This window comes from Amblyraja radiata, chromosome 19 (assembly GCF_010909765.2).
Source record: "Amblyraja radiata isolate CabotCenter1 chromosome 19, sAmbRad1.1.pri, whole genome shotgun sequence".
In the NCBI taxonomy this organism is placed as follows: domain Eukaryota; kingdom Metazoa; phylum Chordata; class Chondrichthyes; order Rajiformes; family Rajidae; genus Amblyraja; species Amblyraja radiata.
Window position 1 is genome coordinate 44146832 of NC_045974.1, and position 16158 is coordinate 44162989.

Below are 16158 nucleotides of genomic sequence, written 5' to 3' on the forward strand. Positions count from 1 at the left end.
GGTTCTGTTTTATTTGTTTCCATGTTCTAATTGTGCTATGTATAATTGGATTTTTATTATAATTTTTGTTATTCAGATGTATTGGTGAGCGGAGAGTCGCTCCTATATTACACGGAGAGCAGTCCTCTCTTTCCATTACAATCCAGTCCACCTGCTGGGCAGAATTGTCCAGCAGGTGAATCATATTTTTAATATTTACTGCCCAATTATAATACATAAAGTTAGGGAGCGCTGGACCACCCATCTCTTTTCGTTTATTAAGGTGTGCTCTTAGTATTCTATGGGAGTCAGCACACTTTTAAAAACATCCCACTTTCCTGACGTTCCTTTTCCATCAAACAATCGGCTCCAATCAACTTCAGCGAGTGCCTGTCTCATACCCTCAAAGTTGGCCTTGCCCCAATTGAGCATTTTAACATCTGTCCCTAACCATAACTACCTCAAACCAAATCGAACAGTGGTCGCTGGTCCCAAAAGGCTCCTCCACAAACACTTCATTCACTTACCCTTCCCAATTTCCCAAGACTAGATCAATTGTTGCCCTCTCACGTGTGGGGCCTCCACATATTGCTGGAGAAAACTCTCCTGAACACTTTTGACAAATTCACCCCGGCCAAACCTTTCACCCTATGACATTCTCAGTCAATATTGGGAAAGTTTAAATCCTCTATAACGACAGCTTTATTTGACCTGCAGCTGCCTGCCATCTCCTGCCACATTAGTTCTTCTAATTCCGTTGACTACATGGGCGTCTGTAGTACACCCCCAACAAGGTGATCATCCCTTTCTTGTTCCTCAGCTCCACCCATATAGCCTCACTAGATGAACCGTCCGTAATGTCCCCTCTAACTACTGCCGTGTGTTCCTCCTTCACCAATAATACAACCCCCCCATCTTTTACCTATGCCCCTGAAGCTCCCTGAGCTGCCAGTCCTGTCCCTCTCTTAACCAGGTTTCAGTAATAGCTACAACGTGTCAGTCGCTCGTACCTATCCACGCGCTAAGCTCATCTGCATTAAGATACGTGCGGCCCGATGCACAGGCCCTCTCACCGGGAAGATCGGAGCTCCGGCATCGGAATGGAAGAACACACTCAGCGGCTTGGAGTTTCCGAATCGGCCACTTCTTACCGGAGACTGCGTTTTCAAAGTCCACAGGCCGAGTTGGGCAGAGATTCAACACTGGTGATCTTCGGCAAAAGATCCCAAGCCTCCGCGATGTTAAAGTCAGCGTCGCCCACGGCTAGAAGCTCCGCAAACCACAGCTCCACTGTGTCAATTAGCTGGCCCAACACTCCGGAGCTCCAACACGACGATCCCCAGCAAGGCATTTCCCGCTCCGCGATGGAGTTCAATGCTGTGCCGCTGCTGAAGCTCCGGCAGGAAAGGCCGTGCCAATCCAGTTGGTAGGCCGCGGGGGGAGGGGGGCAAAGATGCGACTCGGAGAAAAGATGCATCTCCGTCCAGGTAAGTGACTGGGAAACAGTTTCCCCCAATTCCCTCCCCCCACCCCCACATAAAAAAGACTACGAAACCTTTAAAACATACTTTTTGACACATTAAAAATAACAAAAATGGTGAAAGGACAGATAGCTGCTGGCGAGGCTGCCACACTCGATGGAGCCACCATCGAGTCCAATGTCACCCCACAACGGATTACATGATCTTATCCTCCTCTCCCATGGTGCTCCTTCAAAAATATACCTGAAGCTATTTTGTTGGGCAACATCAGTAGTGTGAAACATTTGCCACGTGTGGAAACCAGTGATGGGCTTGAGGAATCAGAGGTAGCAAGCTCACTGCAGGTGAATATTACTGGAGTTGAGAGGGAGGGGTATAAACAGGAGGGAATCCAATGACAGGAAATGGTAGTGTTTTGTGCATTCAGCCGCATCTAACCAATGCTGACCAGGTGCTGTCCGTACGGACTTTGTACGTTCTCCCCTTGACCTGCGTGGGTTTTTCCCGGGAGCTCCGGTTTCCTTCTACACTCCAAAGATGTACAGGTTTGTAGGTTAATTGGCTTGCTAAAATTATAAAGTCTCCCCAGTGTGTGTAGGATAGTGTTAGTGTGTGGGGATCACTGTTCGGTGCGGATTCGGTGGACCACGCTATAACTCTAAACTAAACTAAACTGTCTATAAGTATTTTAGCCCTATGAAACTGATTAACAAAGGCAATCTACTGACTCTAACCACTCAAAAATATAGATGCACAAGAAACTACAGATGCTGGAATCTTGAGCAAATCATGTGTTGGAAAAACCCAGTGGATCAGCTAGCATCTGTGGAAGGAATTGATAGATGTTTCAGATCCCAAGCCAAAACGTTGTCTGTCCATTCTCTGCACAGGTGCTTGCTGATCCATTGATTTCCTCCAACAGTTTGTGTTTTGTGAAAATATAACATTGAATAAGGAGGTAAAACAATACTGTGAATACAATAATTGTAAAATGTAAAATGTAAAACTTACATTTAGTGGGTTCAGCTCACCAGGTTTTTCTGACTGATCACGCTGAAAATCTTCTTAGCATGCACAACTATATAAAGAATGAAATGTCGAGATCAAAATTGTTCTGAAGACCATGCAACACATTGGTGCTCCAGCATTCAACCATAAAGACTGATTTTAAAGCATACCCAGTGTTGGAATCTGTGCTTGCTGTTGCCTTTTTTACTCCCAGTCTAAGACCTATTTCATAGACAATCCTCCATGGTTTACTTTCAACAATAACTTTGCTTGATTGCAACAAAGAAAGATCTTTAAATGCCTACGATATTAAAAGTAATCTGATAAAAATCTTACATTTAAAGTTATTGTTCAGGCAAAGTACTTCAAATTGTTCAAGTGACATTCTCACAATATGTAGACAACAGTGCTGGTGAAACTCAGCGGGTGAGGTATCATCTATGGAGTGAAAGAATAGGCGACATTTCGGGTCGAGGCTCTTCTGAAAAATCGATTTTTCCAGCATCTGCAGTTCTTTCTTGAAAACTTCTCACTATATGTGATCATTGAACCCTAACATTCAATTGACAGCTTTGCTTTTCTGCTGTGATGTTATGGATACAGAAGCAGCAACATCTCACAGCTACAGTATCATATTTTAAAGTCTTGCTCACTGTTGAGGGGAGATTTTATGGAAGTATATAAAATTATGAGAGGCATAGATAGATAAAGAGAACCTTTTTCTCAGGGTGGAACTGTCCAACACTGGAGGGTATAAGGTTTAGTGGAGTGGGCAAGGTTTTTACACAGAGAGTGGTAGAGACATGGAACGCACTGCCACAGGTAGTGGTGCAGGCAGATACAATAGTGGTGTTTAAGAGGCTTTTGCATAGTCACATGAAATTGCAGGGTACAGAAGGACATGGATCATGTACAGGCAGATAGGATCAGTTCAACCTGGCACCATGTTCAGCACAAAGGGCCCTTTCCTGTGCTGCACTGCTCCATGTTCTCCATTTTATCATGGCACGGTGACACAGCGGTAAGTTACTGCCTTACAGCGCCAGAGCCACGGGTTCGATCCTGTCTGTACGGAGTTTGCGCATCCTTCCCGTGACCGCATGGGTTTTCTCTGAGAACTTTGGTTTCCTCCCACACTCCAAAGCCATACAGGTTTATAGGTTAATTGGCTTGGTATAATTGTAAATTGTCCCCAGTGTGTGAAGGATAGTGTTAGTGTGCGGAGATCATTGGTCGGCGCAGACCCGATGGGCCGAAGGGCCTGTTTCCACACTGTATCTCTAAACAAAACCATAACATAATGACCCAACTTCTTGACTCATTTCCTTGACTGATGAAGGCCAGCATGCCAAAACCCTTCTTCAGGATAATGTTAGTGTGCGGGAATCGCTGGTCAATGCAAACACGATGGGCCGAAGAGCTGGTTTCCACTCTGTAACACTACACTAAACTAAACATCAAACCCATTACTATGAATTATCATCATACTATGAAAAGCATCCAATGAAATTATAATCCATGATGCTCTATTACTGAATTTCAATTACTTTTAGTCAGTGCAGCATTACCAATACAAACGTTTACTAATATAAATCTATCCATCTATCTATCTATCTATCTATCTATCTATCTATCTATCTATCTATCTATCTATCTATCTATCTATCTATCTATCTATCTATCTATCTATCTATCTATCTATCTTCGTGTTATCTTCCGGTTTGCGCGGTCTCTCTATTTGCGCAAATACGGTGCGCGATAGCGCTAGGATTTTTCACCAGCTCACTCACCGTTCTCCTGTGCTGCAAGTGCACCAAGTTTCGTTCTGACTGGTGGTCTATTGGAAAAGTTAGTGAGGTTTAAAAATCTTAAAAACCGTGCGTGTGCAGATCGATCTCCTCTCCTGCCAGTCAGTGCTGCGTGGATTGGTCTTTTCTCCTGTCATTCCGCGGGACGGTCTGCCCCTTCCTGCGCCATTGCGTCTTTACTGGAGCTGAGGATGGCCGGCGGAGGTTTCCAACTGGACACAATTTTCGGAGGGACCGAAAGTGGCCCAGCCCGGAAAGTGGAGACTCTGATCCCAGCGGAGGATGACGACCAGCGACCAGCGCCTGCTGTGAGTCTACATCGTATCGCCAGCTCCAGCCCCTTCCCCTCCCTGGCTCATGCCCCCTCCCCGTGATACCTCCCACCCCCACCCACACACCCACACACCCACACACCCCTCCCTCCCCAACATCCCCCCACCACACACACACCCTCCTCCAGGCACATCCACCCCGCCCACACCTCCCCTCTCCTCACAACCCCCACACATCCACCCCCACCCACCCAACCCTCCCCCTCCCGGCACACACCCTTCCCCCCCACAACCACCCCCCTTGCCCCCACACCCCCCCCCCCCCACCCCTCCCCCGCCCACACTCACCACCACCCACCACCTCCTGCTGACCCCCTCCCCTAGCTGCAGGATGCTCCCCGCCGGCCCCCGCCTAAAGTCGTCCTCCTCCCCCGGCTACAGAATGCTCCCTGACTGAAGCTCCCAGCTGCAGTCCATTCGCCCCACACCACGTACTAGCCCAACAAAAGTTCATTCGGCACACAATTTCCTACTAGCCCTCCTGAAACCAGTCCCTCCAGCGCACAACACCTGTACTAGCCCAAGAAAAGTCCATACGGCCCATAATATCCGAACTAGCCCTCTGGAAACCAGTCCCTTCAGCCCACAACATGGATACTAGCTCTCCAGAAAGCCCCCACCCCAACGGCCACCACCTGAACCTCCCCCAGCTGCAGGGTGCTTCCCCCCTCGGCCCCTTCGGCCCCCTCCTGAAGCTGTCCCCCTCCCCCGCTGCAGGACGCTCCCCCCCACTGGCTCCAGCCAGAAGTCATCCCATCCCCAACTGCAGGATGCACCTGAAGTCGGTGAGCAGCGGCAGGGGTAGGCCACGGCAGCGCACGGTCCCCTCCCCACCGGCCCCCGACAGGCCCCGCCTGAGGCCGTCCCCCTCCCCAGCTGCAGGATGCTCCCCACTGGTCCCTGCCTAATGCCGGTGGGGACTGGTGGGGAGCATCCTGCAGCTGGGGATGGGGACGGCTTCAGGCGGGGGCGGTGGGGGAGGGGGGGAGCGTCCTGCAGCTGGGGACATGTTCTACGTCACAATGGGAACCCAATGGGCGGGCATGGTGGCACCGCCGGAGAGCCGCTAAGAGTGGATGGGGGGGCTTGAGGGGGTTGGAGTGAGTTAGTGGAGGGGAAGGGCAAGGGGCGGAATGGGAGGTTTGAGGGGAGGAGGGGGGATCAAGGGTATCACAACGGGATCCCGTCAGTTGCGCCTCCGCAGTTGGGGGCTATGCGTGAGTGGTGGAATATTGCGTTCGAGAACCAGGCCTCTCGTGTGACAATGGGACCCAATGGGTCCCACTTAGTCTAGTGACAAAATAACAGTACAACATCTTTGTGGCACATGGGCTGAATGGACAAGCAGCTGCAGTAGATGGGTGCATGGCATATTATCTAATGGGCCTGTCCCACTTAAGCAACTTTTTAGGCGACTGCAGGAGACTATGCGGTCGCCACATGAAAAATTAACGGCGATAACATGAAGCCGTCATGGAGAGTAGCGAGAATTCTCGTGCCGTGTGTGGGTCGCCAGGAGGTCCTAGTGGGTTGCCAGGAGGTCGAAAGTTGTCGTATGTTGTAGCCGGTGCTGACCGGTGAATTTCATTGGCTCATTTGCTCATTGGCTCATTGGGAAAAAAATGTAAGCTGTATTTTTCAGAACCAAGGATAACCGATCGGTAAAGTTAAATGTCTGCCGAGCTTCACAGCCGTGTATCTCTGGCTTTTTATAAGTTGTCTCCGCTCCTTCTCCTCCCTTCTCCCCCCTTTCCCCCCAACTCTCTCCCCCCCCCTTCCACCCCTCTTTTAAGGGCTTACCGTACACTTAGCTGTCTTAAATACAACGCCAACCTTCCTGTTCATCGCGGTGTGTGCCTGTATCACCTTGGCATTGCACCGTGTGAATTTCACTCAGACAGCGCTCCCCCAGCTTTCCCTGCCACCCGCCTGCATAACAGGCGGGTGAAGGAAGCGATGTGTGTGTGTGTGTGTGTTGCACTCTGACAACCGCCGGCAGTCGCCTGAAAAATCGCCTAAGTGGGACAGGCCCATAATTCACCATTTCAGAGAAACGTCTCTTCAGAATAACCAATGTAACAAGCCCACTTTAATGACAGTGAGTCTGGTAATTATACCATTTGTGAACTTTGGAAATGTTAGGAAATTAAATACCTAAAAGAATCTGGAAAGGAAATAGCACACAGTGTGACAATATACTTTGTCACTGATGTGGCTGAGTTTTACTAATAATCCTTTGCTCTTTGCACATTCTACGTACTGTTGGAGCATATCCACATTTCAACGTTAAATCTTGTAACATTAGCAAGATTAGGCATATGACAACTCAATCCTTCTTACAGTTAGCAAGACCAGATCACTGATGGGGTTGGACATACACCTTTCTGCCTGGAGATTACTTTTCCATGGGTAAACCTTCTGGAAATCTCAATGATTCACTGGGTTTCACGTGTAAGGAAAGAGCGTTCACGTCGCGGCCCTGTTTCAACCATCTTTCCACCACCACGCACAAGAAGCACAAGAAGCGCAAGACAGACACCATTGTGCAGATGCCGAGAAGTGTGTTCAGCTCTGGCTGAACAACTTCTAATCTTGTGTGTGGACTCGATAAGAAGAAGAAGACGTGTAAGGTTTGCTGCAGTATCCAAGAACTATTGTAGAAGAATCAGTGTTTCAGGCTATGTGGGTAATAGTGGGCTCGTGACTCCTACTCAGATGAATCCTTATCCTCCAGTTTCTTTGGTGCAAAAGGCACAACCAAGGGAGAAATGCTGAATTACATGTTTTTAAACCAAAGGGTTAGAAATGCTTAGCATTAAACATAAGCAAACAATGACAAATACTGCTAAGAAATTGCAAGGCAAATAAACCAAAAAAGCCATACGTTAAGTCTTGCAACCTCAACAAATCTTGCCAGCAAATATACTTTAATATCATGAAAAGGAACTGCAGATGTTGGTTTGTATAATTAAATTGAAGGGACAGTATTTCATATTTCGCTTGGGGAGCTTACAACCCAATGGCATAAACATCGAACTCTCCAATTTTAGGTAACTTTTACAAACACCTCCCTTCACTCTCCCCTCCCTCTTCCCCCATCCCTACTTGCACTAAAAGTCATGAACCAGCTCCACACCTCATAACTATGGGCTCACACCTGTCTCTATCCAACAATCGGCCTATCAGGGAACCTCAGTGCCTGAGATAATCAGTTGCCAGCCCTGATTTGCCCTGTGTGTTTTTTTTGCTTCTAATTTCTCCCTCACTTTCCTTACTACAATCAGTCTGAAGATGGATCCTAAACCTAAATGTTCTCTAGAGATGTTGCCTGACCTGCTGAGTTACTCCAGCACTTTATGCCTATCTTCAACAAATATACTTCCCTTGTGCACCTGCATGAAAGTCTAAGGCACCTTGTTCAACACGAGCATAGAGGTGAGTTTACACTGGTGTAGCCACACATCAGAAACTTTGGGTAACTTACATAAAATTAAAGCCTGTACAACAGCTCAGGTCACATAGCAGCTTGAAGATCCTTCATCATGACTGTAATGATGATGGAAAACCTAAGGCAGGGCATTGATATGAAATTTCATGGAAGTGCTCTTGATTTTCCACCCTCTCTGTAACCAGTACACATATTACATTAGAACATAGGAAATGAATTACAGACGTTAACTGTCCTTACATTAGTTATTTCTCCTGTCTGTTTCATATTTACGCAATCAAATCGTAGAGCCTATTAAAATAAAGGTTAAATGATTTTGAAAGAAAGCTGATCTCTGCACATCAAATTGGGATATACCAAACTTCAGCTATTGATTTCACAGCAGTTAATGTCACTTTATCAGAAGTTCAGACAGATTTTTATTTCTGTAGTAAAAAAGATACATCTTGTGACATCTTCCTGCATAATTCATTGATCAAAATTAATATCTGAACTTTTCTGTTAGTATATCTATGTACTGAAAGCAAAATGGAAGCAAAATGCAAATTTGCTAAAGTATCATTTTAACAATAGTTTATACAAGTTTCTGAAATACCTAAAAAAAGGACACAGTGTTGGAGTAACTCAGTGGATCAGGCTGAACTTCTGAAAAAACATAGATAAGTGACATTTTGGGTCCGGATTTTTTCTTTAATTTAGAAATACAGCATGGACACAGGCCCTTCGGCCCACCAAGTCCACGCCCACCATTGATTACTGTTCAGATGAGTTCTACTGTATGTAGCAATGTTACAAAATGTTGAGATTTTAAAAATCAACAATGTAATTTATCCCATCAGATAAAGCATAAAAAGATCTTTAATTTTCTACCTAATTCACTTTCATATCTTCAGTATAAAAAAAGTTATGGCCATTTTCATACTTGGAAATTAGCATCTTGTTCCCTATTGCTTTTCCATTGACTTAACACAAAAGCTGTGATCGAGGACAATCAAAAGCCCATAACTTTCTTAAAAATTAAGAGAACTGAATGACATTTTCAGTTATTTTAGATTGAAGCATTCTGAAACAAATATAAAACATCTTACTTGGATGACCTGAAATTAAAGCATATAATTAGATAGTTGCCTAATTGTAGCTAATTACAAAATTGACCGTTGTGACGGAATTAGTAATAAACACCAGACTGCCTTGAAAATTCAACAATGTGATATTCTCAAGATCAGAACTTTAATATTATTGTATTATATGCTGTATGTCCAGAACTGATAGGTAAAGAAATTACAATTTCTAGCAATAGACCAAGTCTTTATGGAGAAGATCAGTTGCTAGCTGGTACATTGGCATATCATAATCAGTAGCATCATCATACTCCTCAAATTGTAACCAATAAGCAACTCTGTACACCTTATTTTTCCTCAACTTTTCAATTTTGACATTGTAACTACAGGTTTTTGCTCTTCAAACCACGCATGACATGCCTTTCAGCCCACTACTTTCCCATTAAGAATGTCCTGTAGATCATCACATTTGGAGTAGTCCAAATTTGGATAATCCTGCGAATGCTGTCTAAATCAATACAATACAATACAATACAATACAATTTATTGAAATTCTGTTTCCACAGCCATACAAACAAAGACATACACACAATTTAGTTCACACAAACATCAGAGAAGGCAAAGTCTTTTCTCTCCCCGTTCTCCATGTCTCTCCCGATGTCGAAGCCCCAGGCGGGCGATGATAAGTCCCACGGCCATTTTAGGCCGTGCCGGGCGATTTACAGCCCCGCTCCCGGTCTAGAAGTCTCGAAGTTGGAGCCCCCGGCGGGCGCTGGAATGTCCCACGGCCATGAAGCCGCGCCGGGCGATGTATGACCCCGCTCCAGTTCGTTCCAACCCCGCGACACGGGCTGGAGAAGTCGCGTTCCGGGAGCTCCGGGAAGCGGTCTCTCACCCCGGACCCGTGAGCTCCCGATGTCCCAGTCCACCGGACCTGCGGCTGCGTTGCTGGAGCCTCCGAGCCCCAGGAGTCGAGTCGCAGCAGCGAGTCACCACCGCTCCCCACGCTCCGAGGCCGGCCAGCCCCACGATGGTGAGTAGTCCGCAGCTCCGCAGTCTCCCGAGCCCCCGGGTCGTTCAGGTTGGAGGCCGCTCCACGGTGCTAGGCCCCAACGACAACGGAGACCCGACAGGGAAAAGGTCGGGTCTCCCAGACAGGGAAGAGATTTTAAACAGTTTCCCCCTCCCCGCCCCCCCACATGTACACATTTAAAACCAGTATTAAAAAACACCAAACACTACATTTAACTAGACAAAAAATTAAAAAAAGACAACGAGTGAGTCGCGCCGCCATTTGCTAGGCATTTGGATGGACAATTTTGCATTTCTTCTTCGGAGACATCTGTTTAAAATGTAAAGAAGAAAAAAAACACTGAACAGCATTAACAGAAACAAGTTATTATTTGCAGTTTTAGAAAATTAGATAGAAATGATAACGTTAAACACTAAAACAAATTGTAAATACCCAACAAAAAATTAATATTAATCAGTTTCATCAAATCAATTAAATTCATCTAATCAATTAAATTCATCTAAATTCAATTACTAGATCTAAACATCTATTCATCTCTTAAGAAAAGGCAAAACATTTTAAATAGCCTAAGTATCCAAATAACAAATAACAAACTGATCCCATTCACACACAAATTCAAAATATAACAGGATTTTTTAATCTCACATTGTCATGAATTAATATGCCAAATGGAAGGAATTTAATGTTTAATTCCCATAAATTAATCCAGCAACTTCCCCTCTCAAGATAATCAAAATCATTATTTTTTGCACAATCAATCTGACTAAAACTATACTCTGGATATTTAGTGTGAAAATATTGATCATGGATAGACAATAACACAAAATATAGATGATTTAGATGTTATTATGACATGATTGTCCAAAAAAAAGGATTTGATTATCTTGAGAGTGGATGTTTCTGGTATGTGATCGATTGGAATGTTGCCGTTGGCGTAAATTTAAGCCCATATCGGCAGGCAAGACATGGCCAATTCGTATGTGGGCCTAAATAACATTTTTCACATCATAAGATTAAAATAAAGCCACACCATAAAGCAAAATAATATGTTAAATAAACGACATACCTTTAGTTTTGTTCTGATATTGCGATCCATGATGTCAAAGGTGTTGAAGGCATTTTTAGTCGCGTTTACATTTAATCCAGCGACGCAAACTTCCAGCAATTTTTTTTTTAAACCCGCGAACGGAAACGCGAACAATTTTTCTTCATCATCGAGCAGCCCAAGGAAATCCCTCTCCAACAATCAATACAAACCTGCATTTAATCCCGCCCTCCCCCCCCCCCCCCCCCCCCCACCCCCCCAAGCCTCCGGAATCACCCGCACAGGCAGTGGCAGATCTACAGCGCCGCTGATGGTAGGTTTTGTAACATCGCTACTGTATGTTATCTTACTTTCTCGTTCACTATAGAGGCAATTCACAGAACTCAATTAACCTACAAACCCGCATATCTTTGGGATATGGGAGGAACCTGGAGCACCCAAAAGAAATCCACACAGTCACAGGGCAAACGTGCAAACTCCACACAGAGAGCACCCGGGGTCAGTCTTGGGCACCGTGAGGCAGCAGCTCTACCAGCAGCACGAATGTGCTGCTCACAGTCTGAAGAAGGGTGTCGACCTGAAATGTCATCTATCCATGTGCTGCAGTAATGCTGCCTGACCTACTGAGTTTCTCCATCACCTTAAGTCTTTTTTGTAAACCACCATCTGCAATTCCTTATGTCCACATTTTTAAATATCTAATCAATTTGGGACAAAGATTATAGATATATTTAGTATCAAGAAATAATGTATAAAATTGGTCAGAAATTGCATTGGTCACCGTTGTGGGTAAAGTGGACTAAAATTAATCTTAGCTTTTTCATGCATTTGTAATAACTAGTGGTAAATAAAAGTTAATAATCACTGGAAAAGTACATGTGGATTGGGGACTGGTTCATGAAATACAAATGCTAAAAGAGCAGCTGAACAGACAATGACAACTACAAGCTTGTTTTGTAAATACTAGAATTGGTTAGTGGGTCAGGCAACATCTCTGAAGAACATATATAGGTGACAGGGTACACAAAATTGCTGGAGAAACTCAGCGGGTGCAGCAGCATCTATGGAGCGAAGGAAATAGGCGACGTTTCGGGCCAAAACCCTTCTTCAGACTGATCTGTCTGTGACCAGTCTGAAGAAGGGTTTCGGCCCGAAACGTCGCCTATTTCCTTCGCTCCATAGATGCTGCTGCACCCGCTGAATTTCTCCAGCAATTTTGTGTACCTTCGATCTTCCAGCATCTGCAGTTCCTTTTTGAACATATATAGGTGATATTTTGGGTCGGGATCCTTTTTCAGATTGAATCTGAAGAAATTCCTGACCCGAAACCTCACCTCTCCTTGTCCCCCAGAGATGCTGTCTGACCCTTCTGACTTATTCCAGTACTCTGTGTCTTTTTTTATAAACCAGCATCTGCAGTTCTTTGTTTCTACTAACTTATTAATGCTACTACAATACCACATGTAAAAATGGCTTTTGATGATGAGCATCTTGGCGTATTAAATCTAAGATAATACTTTAATAAATAAGTTATTTGTGGAATGAACATATGGCTGCCCTAACGGCTTCTCTGCTTTTGTTGAAAAAGTTGTACCTTAAATAAATTATTATTAATCCATTCAACATGATGATAGTTTGTTAACATTACGCAGATATTGTTACAAATCGATCCAAAAACTGCGATGGTAGTTTGACAGATAGTTTCAGGATGAAGAAGGTACTGAGTGTAGATGCCCCAGCTGCAGATGTGGTGCCAATTGGCTACATTTTCAGACTAGCAAATGTGGAGGAGCGATGGAACTAAGGAAATTTGCCTGGAAATTATATAGTAAGTGAAGTAACTCAAACAATTCCTGCAGCTGGACAATAAATATCATCATTTAGATTTTCTTGCCCTTTTAGAAACATAGAAACATAGAAATTAGGTGCAGGAGTAGGCCATTCGGCCCTACGAGCCTGCACCGCCATTCAATATGATCATGGCTGATCATCCAACTCAGTATCCCGTACCTGCCTTCTCTCCATACCCTCTGATCCCCTTAGCCACAAGGGCCACATCTAACTCCCTCTTAAATATAGCCAATGAACTGGCCTCGACTACCCTCTGTGGCAGAGAGTTCCAGAGATTCACCACTCTCTGTGTGAAAAAAGTTCTTCTCATCTCGGTTTCAAAGGATTTCCCCCTTATCCTTAAGCTGTGACCCCTTGTCCTGGACTTCCCCAACATCGGGAGCAATCTTCCTGCATCTAGCCTGTCCAACCCCTTAAGAATTTTGTAAGTTTCTATAAGATCCCCTCTCAATCTCCTAATTTCTAGAGAGTATAAACCAAGTCTATCCAGTCTTTCTTCATAAGACAGTCCTGACATCCCAGGAATCAGTCTGGTGAACCTTCTCTGCACTCCCTCTATGGCAATAATGTCCTTCCTCAGATTTGGAGACCAAAACTGTACGCAATACTCCAGGTGTGGTCTCACCAAGACCCTGTACAACTGCAGTAGAACCTCCCTGCTCCTATACTCAAATTCTTTTGCTATGAAAGCTAACATACCATTCGCTTTCTTCACTGCCTACTGCACCTGCATGCCCACTTTCAATGACTGGTGTACCATGACACCCAGGTCTCGCTGCATATCCTCTTTTCCTAGTCGGCCACCATTTAGATAATAGTCTGCTTTCCTGTTTTTGCCACCAAAATGGATAACCTCACATTTATCCACATTATACTGCATCTGCCAAACATTTGCCCACTCACCCAGCCTATCCAAGTCACCTTGCAGTCTCCTAGCATCCTCCTCACAGCTAACACTGTCCCCCAGCTTAGTGTCATCCGCAAACTTGGAGATATTGCCTTCAATTCCCTCATCCAGATCATTAATATATATTGTAAATAGCTGGGGTCCCAGCACTGAGCCTTGCGGTACCCCACTAGTCACTGCCTGCCATTGTGAAAAGGACCCGTTTACTCCTACTCTTTGCTTCCTGTTTGCCAGCCAGTTCTCTATCCACATCAATACTGAACCCCCAATGCCGTGTGCTTTAAGTTTGTATACTAATCTCTTATGTGGGACCTTGTCGAAAGCCTTCTGGAAGTCCAGATACACCACATCCACTGGTTCTCCCCTATCCACGCTACTAGTTACATCCTCGAAAAAATTCTATAAGATTCGTCAGACATGATTTACCTTTTGTAAATCCATGCTGACTTTGTCCAATGATTTCACCACTTTCCAAATGTGCTGCTATCCCATCTTTAATAACTGACTCTAGCAGTTTCCCCACTACCGATGTTAGACTAACTGGTCTGTAATTCCCCGTTTTCTCTCTCCCTCCCTTCTTAAAAAGTGGGGTTACGTTTGCTACCCGCCAATCCTCAGGAACTACTCCAGAATCTAAAGAGTTTTGAAAGATTATTACTAATGCATCCACTATTTCTGGATCTACTTCCTTAAGTACTCTGGGATGCAGCCTATCTGGCCCTGGGGATTTATCGGCCTTTAATCCATTCAATTTACCCAACACCACTTCCCGGCTAACCTGGATTTCACTCAATTCCTCCAACTCCTTTGACCCACGGTCCCCTGCTATTTCCGGCAGATTATTTATGTCTTCCTTAGTGAAGACGGAACCAAAGTAGTTATTCAATTGGTCCGCCATATCCTTGTTCCCCATGATCAACTCACCTGTTTCTGACTGCAAGGGACCTACATTTGTTTTAACTAATCTCTTTCTTTTCACATATCTATAAAAACTTTTGCAGTCAGTTTTTATGTTCCCTGCCAGTTTTCTTTCATAATCTATTTTTCCTTTCCTAATTAAGCCCTTTGTCTTCCTCTGCTGGTCTCTGAATTTCTCCCAGTCCTCCGGTATGCTGCTTTTTCTGGCTAATTTGTACGCATCATCCTTCGCTTTGATACTATCCCTGATTTCCCTTGTTATCCACGGATGCAGTACCTTCCCTGATTTATTCTTTTGCCAAACTGGGATGAACAATTTTTGTAGTTCATCCATGCAGTCTTTAAATGTCTTCCATTGCATATCCACCGTCAACCCTTTTAGAATTAATTGCCAGTCAATCTTGACCAATTCACGTCTCATACCCTCAAAGTTACCTTTCTTTAAGTTCAGAACCATTGTTTCTGAATTAACAATGTCACTCTCCATCCTAATGAAGAACTCAACCATATTATGGTCACTCTTGCCCAAGGGGGCACGTACAACAAGACTGCTAACTAACCCTTCCTCATTACTCAATACCCAGTCTAAAATAGCCTGCTCTCTCGTTGGTTCCTCTACATGTTGATTAGATAACTATCCCGCATACATTCCAAAAAATCCTCTTCCTCAGCACCCCTGCCAATTTGATTCACCCAATCTATATGTAGATTGAAGTCACCCATTATAACGATTTTGCCTTTGTCGCACGCATTTCTAATTTCCTGTTTGATACCATCTCCAACTTCACTACTACTGTTAGGTGGCCTGTACACAACACCCACCAGCGTTTTCTGCCCCTTAGTGTTTCGCAGCTCTACCCATATCGATTCCACATCCTCCAAACTAATGTCCTTCCTTTCCACTGCGTTAATCTCCTCTCTAATCAGCAACGCTACCCCACCTCCTTTTCCTTTCTCTCTATCCCTCCTGAATATTGAATATCCCTGGATGTTCAGCTCCCAGCCTTGGTCACCCTGGAGCCATGTCTCCGTGATCCCAACTATATCATAGTCATTAATAACTATTTTGAATCTCCTTAAATCAAGTTTTCAAAATGGAAAGGAAATGGACCAGCATGGGAACATCTGGAATCTGAATGAGCAGGCCAGGCAAACCTTTAACTAATCACAATCTTACAAGATGTGAATAAAGGTATGAATGCAAAGTCAAATAAGACATAGGAAGACCCCAGCTAACCCATCTGCCCATCATCCCCTCCCTTCATCTTGTAACATGTGTCATCCCAC

At 44.6% G+C, this 16158-nt stretch overlaps 1 long non-coding RNA gene across 1 annotated transcript; it reads left to right on the top strand.

The window, feature by feature from the left end:
- The first annotated feature begins 292 nt into the window (after window positions 1–292).
- Window positions 293–15476, top strand: LOC116984236. Its single transcript, XR_004414941.1, has 3 exons — window positions 293–421; window positions 14540–14543; window positions 15466–15476. It is a non-coding gene; the product is annotated as an uncharacterized LOC116984236 (long non-coding RNA).
- Window positions 15477–16158: the final 682 nt, after the last annotated feature.